Here is an 8,387-nt window from a genome sequence, read left to right as displayed (position 1 = left end):
TCCATTGAAATATGTTCCCATGGTCGTTCAAGAATTGGTAAAGGAATTAACAAATCATATTGCTTACCATGGTGTCGCTTAACTCTTTGATAAATTAAACACTCAGCTACAAAGTTAGAGACATCAAATTTCATATGTGGCCAATAAAAATCTTCAACCAATGTACGTAAACTAGAAATAATACCTCTATGGCCTTGATATGGGGAACAATGAATTTCGTGCAACACAAATGATCTAAATGTAACGGTTACACACAACCTTTTCTGATAAAACATAAATCCATCAGAATAAGACAATGAATCTATTGGAATTCAACTATTTGTAACTAATTTAGTCCAATTAGCTTGAAAACTAGGGTCTTGGTCATAGATATCTTTCATAGGAATAAGAGAATCAAAAGATATAACGAAAATATTATGGATACTTGGTCGTCTACTTAAGGCATCGGCAACAACATTCTCTTTTCCAAGTTGATATTGGATAAGTGGATGAAAACTTTGAATAAAAGCTGCCCATTTAATATGACCGTCAGAGATTTGTGGCTGACTAAGGAAATGTTTGATACTTTGTTGGTCAGTTTTGATCATGAATTCAGATCCCATTAAATAGTGTTTCCATTGACGTAAAGCTTGTAATATAGCTAGTAATTCCTTATCATAGGTAGAATACTTGAGTTCAGATGGTTTAAGTTTGCAACTAGAGTAGGCTATGGGATGTGAATCTTGCATAAGGATAGCTCCTATTCCAGATCCACCAGCATCAGTAATGGTCTATTAAAGTCAGGTAATTGCAATACAGGTGCATGTGTTAAAGCATGTTTCAATAAATCAAAAGACTTTTGCTAATTATCAGACCAATGATATACAATACCTTTCTTTAATAATTCCGTTAAAGGTCAGCAATGAAAAATTTCTCACAAATTTTTTGTAAAAGCTAGCAAGACCTAAGAAAGAACGTAATTCACACATATTTTTAGGGATCAAGCAATTCAAAATTGCTTCTATCTTTTTAGGATCAACTTGAATACCATTAGAAGAAACAATATGTCCTAAGTATTCAATGTGGGTTTGGAAAAATTCACTCTTTTCAGGGTTAGCATATAATTGATTCTCTTTCAGTAATTTGAAAACCAAAGATAAATGTTCATAATGCTTATTCTCATTCTTACTGAAAACCAATATGTCAACAAAGAAAACAATTACACAATACTGATGCTTCAAAAATATGTGATTCATCATACGACTGAATGTGGCTGGTGCATTAATTAAACTAAAAGGCATAACAAGGAATTCATAATGACCAAATTGAGTTCTAAATGCAGTTTGAAAATATCAGGTGTATCCAGTCGTACTTGATGATATCCAGATTTGAGATCTATCTTGCTAAATATTGCGGTCCCTTGTAGTTTATCCATGAGGTCGTCTACCCTAGGGATCGGATATCTATTCTTAATAGTGATCTTGTTTAAGGCACGATAATCAATGCACATCCTATAGATATTATTTTTCTCAACTAATAGGACAAGTGCACCAAAAGGAATACTACTGGGCCTAATGAGTCCTCGGGTTAACAATTCTTTAACTTGGGCTTGGATTTCTTTCTATTCAATTTGATTGTGTCTATAAGGTGCTTTACATAGTGGTTGAGAATCAGGAATTAAGTCTATTTTATGATCTTCAGGATGTGTATATGGTAAACCAGATGGTAAGTCAACAGCAAAACAATCTTTAAATTGTGAAAGAAATTGTGCATGCCTAGGATGCATATAATTTTCCTTAGCTTCAATTTCATTTAACCATACTAAGTATGATTTGCTACCTTTTCTTAATGCACGTTTAGACTGTGTGTGACTAAGCAATGGAAAATTATCAAAAGTGTGCGTACCATGTAATGTGATTTGTTTCCCATTAGAATGAATCTTCATTGAATGCGTGGAATAATCTATATCAGGATTATATTTATGATGCCAAGGCATTCTTAAAATAATATCACTAGATTGAAAAGGCACAACCAAAAAAATTTTGCGCTCAACATAATCACCAATTTTAATTTCTAAATCATGAACTTCTTGTGTTTGCCTTGATGCAATAATGAGTTGGAACAGTATGTAAATTCAATTCTTTGACCAATTTTGCAGAAATAAAATCATGTGTGCTCCCATCATTATGCAAAACAATCTTTTCTTTACCATGCACAAAACATTTCATCGTTAATAAAGAATGAGAATTTGGCATACATGGTAAAGTATCTGAAGTAGGACCGATATTATCATCGTTTTCTGTGAAATTTGGCATTTCTTCATAGTCTTCATCTTCAGTTGCTCCCAAGTAGTTGATGTGAACAGTTGCCTTTTTAGATTGATAATTCACCGCTAGATGTCGAGGTTGGTGGCACTTGTAGTAGACTATAGGCTTGGCTTTGGAAACATTATTGGTAATGGCTAGGAGTTTAGGTATGTTGGAATTTGGTTGGAAAGATGGCTTAGGATTTGAATTTGTATTTGATGGTAAAGCAAGGGGTCATGTCCAGGATTTATGGAAAGAAGATGGAACAAAGCGATTTTGATTGACTCTTCGAAAGTTAGAATTGAATTGCTTTGTACTGAAGTTACCATTAGTTGAAAATTGTTGTGGTCGCTTCTCTCATCCATGAATTTTGTCTTCAACATCATGGGCTAAAAAAATTGCATCCTCCAGAGTCGTTGGCTTGAACATGTTCACTTCTGCATAGAAGTGACCAAGTGGACCTGACATAAACTTGTGCTTGTGGATCACCTCAGGTACATCTTCAAGTATTCGAAGTTGCAATAAGGCGTTCCAAAAATGCTCAGTGTATTGCGAAATAGACTTATGATCTCTTTATTGTAGAAGATCCCACTGTTTGATTGCTTTTTCATGGAATTGAGGTGGAAGAAAATTCTACAAAAATTTCTTTTGAAAAGCCTCCCAAGTAGTAGGACAATCAATACTTTTGCAGACAACAGTTCACCATAATGATGCTCTATCCACTAAATGGTTAGTGACACACTTGAATTTATCTTTTTCGGCATATTGTTCTTCATGGAAATAATCATCAAATTGACTGATAAAAGTGAGAACAGTTTTTCTGTCACGTAGCCCATTAAAAGTACAGAATTTGGAATTTCTTTTACTTATCTTGGCTTCTTTTCTAATAGATTGTGCTTCGAGTGTTTCATCGATCATACATTGTATAACATCTTCGGGTTGCGGTTCATCTTGATCGATAGTAGATCGTTGAAGAGTAGCCAATTGACCTTGCAAAGTTTGATGTGCTCTTTGTTCCTCTTGAAGCTGTGTCATCATTAGGTCAATTTTTTGCTCCATCGTTGGTTCTAGTAAATCACGTTCGGCCATAAAATCTTATATATTTTGATCAGATATACTGCAAAATTTCAAACAACCTCACACACTCAAAATCTTGTTAGTGGGATGGACAAGGCTTGTTTTTATTTTTTTAATATGGCTTTTTGCGATCTTTCTTCTTTTACAGGTACAGTAATCGATGAATGTCTTCTTCAAGCGGAAAATAGACAGTGTGTGTCAATTTGCTTCCTGGAAACTCTCTGTCAGAGTGTAGGTATGAATAGGGGCTTGCTGAGGCTTTCGATCGGGGTAAGCTTGGTGTGAATGCCCAGTAAGGAGGAGAATTAAGCTTTAAATTTTTAAGCCTTAGTAAAGCTTAAAAAGAAACTTAAGATTTAGTTAAAAAGCTTAAAGGAATCGATTTTTTTTACGACACGACGGTGGCATGTCCTGGATGACACCAACGTCGTGGAGTACATCCTTATGCCACAGACGATTGGATTTAGAAACCTTAGCTCCTTCTTAAGCTTTTATTAAGATTTTAAATTCAAACTAATTGAAATTTCCTTATCTGTTTCTCTGAGAAGAAAACGTTTTGCAAAGGAACTTTTTGGGTGGTCCTCCGTCGACAGAGAGTGGCCCTTCGCGATCCAACAACATAGTAGGGGGTTTTTTTACTGCCAGGAATACACTGGTATTGACGGTTCTGACTGTAGAGCCCATTCATTCCAAGAGCTTTGCCTAAGGTCCCCAAGAACAAAGAACTCTACTTAAGCTCAAAAAGCAAGAAGGAAGATTTGCACGACATGAGGCAAAAAGACAAATTGGGTACAATCTCCCCCCATGCATGGTGTAAGCACTTCACAAGGCACGTATTTATAAATTTATTCATCTCAAAGCTAAAAAATAGCCCAATTTAACAATAAACATACTTTAGCTTTTGTGTTTGCTTTTGTCCAAATAAAGAATAAAGTGGTTAGGCCACCCAAAAATTGGGCTGTGCCCAAATACAATGTCTAATAATAAAATATTTAAACAGTGCGCCCATGTGCATATAAAATAATAAATATTTGTCAAGTGCTTCAATAAATAAGTGCGTCTAAATAAATATTAGCGCCACGCCTTTAATGATAAGACGCACGCCCATCAAAAATGATAATTTCTTCTAGGTAATTTGAATACACACTATCTGCCCTGTGCTCCCCAATGCCACTGCCGCCTACTCTACACATCAACTAAAGCATTCACAATTGTTAGGAAATAATAAAATTAAACCGACAAAAGTGAATACCTAGCAGTCTTCAGCTACAAAATAAATAAATAGGTTGGAACTTTGTCCTAACCTTAATTTAATATGAGTGCACTCTAAACTCATAAACGTCCATTAATTTAAATATGTATTTTGCGGAATCACCTGATGTGGAGTCAGCCACATGCACATTCAATTAACATGACGCCCAAAAAGGACAGGCGTCCCCGTCAACCTCTTGCACAAGGAATCCACCTTGTGTATGAGCCCCAGCAAATAAATATAGTTTTATGGAATCCACCGCAAAACCTCACGGAATCCATCGTGGAAAAAAAAACTCACAAAATCCACCGTGGAATATGTCTCCTGGCATTAGAGAGAGAAATTTTAGGGTTAGTTTAGAATTAGTTTAAGTATGCAAGTTTATATTATTTTATTTGTTTATTTAGTTAGTTGGTTAGTTTAGTTATTTAGTTAGTATAGATTAATATTAGTTAATTGTTCATTTTATGTGTGTGATTAGGATGAGTTTTGTTAGAGAGAGAGAGAGAGGGAGAGAGAGAGTAAGAAAGTTTAGGGTTAGTTTAGGTGTGCAAGTTTATGCTATTTTAATTGTTTGTTTAGTTATTTAGTTAATCTAGGGTTAGTTGGTTAGTTTAGAAATTTAATTTATTATTTTCTATTAATATTTGGTTATTTAGTTGGTTTAGATATCAGTTTTTTTATTTAGTTAATTGTTCATTTTATGTGTGTGAGTTTAGGGTGAGATTTGAGAGAGAGAGAGAGAGAGAGAGAGAGAGAGAGAGAGAGAGAGAGAGAGAGAGAGAGAGAGAGAGAGAGAGAGAGAGAGAGAGAGAGAGAGAGAGAGAGAGAGAGAGAGAGAGAGAGAGAGAGAGAGAACATGTTATTTTAAGTTAGTAAGTTTATATTATTTAATTTATATATTTATTACTTTAATTATTTAGGGTTAGTTTAGTTTTTTATTGATTGAATGGTCAGTTAATTGTTTATATTATGTTATTGGTTAGTAAGATTATGTGTGTGAATTTAGGGTGAGTTTAAGGAATTAGTTTAGGGTTACTTTAATATTTTATTGATTTGTTTGTTAGTTAGTTTAGTTATTTACTTTATTATTATCTATTAGATATTTTAGTTATTAGTAATTAGTAAGTTTATATTATTTAACTTGTTTTTTACTTTAATTTTAAATTATTAGTTTAATTTAAAAAAATTATATATTAGTTATTTATTTTAGTTTTTACTCCTTAGTTTGTTTAGAGAGAGAGAGAGAGAGAGAGAGAGAGAGAGAGAGAGAGAGAGAGAGAGAGAGAGAGAGAGAGAGAGAGAGAGAGAGAGAGAGAGAGAGAGAGAGAGAGAGAGAGAGAGAGAGAGAGAGAGAGAGAGAGAGTGTGTGTGTGTGTGTGTGTGTGTGTGTGAGGGAGAGAGAGATAGGTTGGTTTGTTTGGTGCGGTTTAATTTATTGGTGTTTTGATTTGCTTGGAACAGTTTGTTTGAGGGATTGTTTGTTGGGGTAGTTTTTGACAACTATTATTCGGCTTGGTGATCTCTCTCTCTCCTCCGGATCGTAATTTAGTTTTGTTGTGTTTGCTAGTTTATTTGTTGTTGTTATTGGTTTGGTGTGTAGGTTGGTTGGGTGGTTAGGTTAGTAGGTTCTATCTTCTTTACTGTGAGTTAGTGAGTTATTGTAAGTTTGTGTTTATGTTGGTTGGTTGGGTGGTTAGAGAGAGAGAGAGAGAAGGGGGGAATGGGGGAGATGGATTAGTTATATAACAGTTACATTAGTAAGAGAGTAGATTGGTTTATGTTTGTGTTTAGTTGTTATTAGTTGGTTAGTTAGTTATTAGTTGGTTGGTTTTGTGATGCTAGTTTGTATTTATATTAGTTGGTTGGTTAGCTATTAGTAGGTTCTCTTTTCTTCTCTCTCTCTCTCTCCCCCTTGGTTCTCTCTCTCTCTCTCTCTCATTCTTTTTGTTCTTCTTCTCTCACCTCTCTCTCTCTCCTCCTCCTCCTTCTTCTTCTCTCTCTCTTCTTCTTCTTCTTCTTCTTCTTCTTCTTCTTCTTCTTCTTCTTCTTCTTCTTCTCTCTCTCTCTCTCATCTCCTTCTTCTTCTTCCTCTTTTCTCTTCTCTCTCTCTCTCTCTCTCTCTCTCTCCCCTTCTTCTTCTTCTTCTTCTTCTTCTCTCTTTCTCTCTCTCTCTCTCTCTTTCTCTCTCATAGTTGGTTAGTTAATTAGTAGGTTGGTTAGTTGGATAGTTAGGTTAGTAGGTTTTGTCTTCTTTATTGTGACTTAGTAAGTTATTATAAGTTTTAGGGTTATATATTAAGTTATGAGTTATTTACTTTATTATTGTCTATTAATATTTACTTATTTAGTTAGTATGTTAGTTGGTTAGGTAGTTACAAAGAGAGATCTGTATGATATTAGTTAGTTGGTTAGCTATTAGTAGGTTCTCTCTTCTTCTTCTTCGTCTTCTTCTTCTTCTCTCTTTCTCTCTCTCTCTCTCTCATAGTTGGTTAGTTAATTAGTAGGTTGGTTAGTTGGATAGTTAAGTTAGTAGATTCTGCTTTATTTATTGTGTGTTAATAAGTTATTATAAGCTTTAGGGTTATATATTAAGTTAATGAGTCATTTACTTTATTATTGTCTATTAATATTTGGTTATTTAGTTAGTATGTTAGTTGGTTAGGTAGTTATAGAGAGAGATCTCTATGATATTAGTTAGTTGGTTAGCTATTAGTAGATTCTCTCTTCTTTCTCTCTCTCTCTCTCTCTCTCATTCTTCTCCTCTCTCTCACGCACATACACACACTCTCTTCTCTCATTCTTCTTCGTGTTAATGTATGATTTTTAGTTAGTAAGTTAGCTATTGGTTGGTCATCTATTAGTAATAGGTTGTTCTATGTTGATTAGTTGGTTAGTCAGTCAGTCAGTTAGTTAGTTAGTTAGCTTTCACTATTTCTAAATTTTGAGAATATTTTATGTATCCCTCAAGGTTAACACATGCTTTTTGTCTAGTATGGAGGCATTTGCAGCAAACAAGAATATGTCTATAGAAGATATTATACATTGCACTCCTAACGTGCAAATGAACGTACGTAAAATGAAGGAGGTCATAAGGAAGAAGGTGGTTCATCATGCACTTAAGCATGTTGGAGGGCATGATAGTTCCATTGGTTTGTTGAGGTTTATTCGTCGCTTGGATGGGATTGAAAAGCAAGTGAAGACATTGTTTCGGCATAAAAAAACTTCGATTTCTCTTTGTGAGAACATTGGTGACCATCTACTACAAAGGATTGAGAGAATGTTGGAAGAGAAATATGAAGGGCACCTTGCAGATGGAGTAATGATACATGGCGAGTTAGAAGAGATCAGGGGTTATGTAGGTGACATTTATAAACATACCTAGAAAAATTGGTGGCTGCGTGCTAGATCTTCAGATGATCAAGAAGAGAAGTTGAAATACCTTTCTAATAGTGTGAGTCGTATAGAGTATAGAGTATGTGAGTTAATGGCTCACAAGAATGAGAGCTTGGTTGCACCGGAGAACATTGCTTTTAATGTGCAACTTACTTCTTTGAAAGTTTATCTTGATATATTTTTAGCAATGTTAACACAGATGAATTGTTGTGCAGGCTCATCTTCTTGCATTGGAGAACATTGCCCTTGATATGCAACTTGCTTCTTTTAAAGTTTATCACAATAGGTTTTTGGCAATGTTCACCCATGTCTTGTTGCCATGGTTTGCTTGGTATATGCAATCCCTACAAGACTTCTTAAATTAGTTGTTTGATGGA

This window comes from Lygodium microphyllum, chromosome 21, assembly GCF_053477565.2.
Source record: "Lygodium microphyllum isolate KBCC chromosome 21, Lygodium_microphyllum_v1.1.10, whole genome shotgun sequence".
NCBI lineage: Eukaryota > Viridiplantae > Streptophyta > Polypodiopsida > Schizaeales > Lygodiaceae > Lygodium > Lygodium microphyllum.
Note: the sequence above shows the minus strand (reverse complement) of the source record.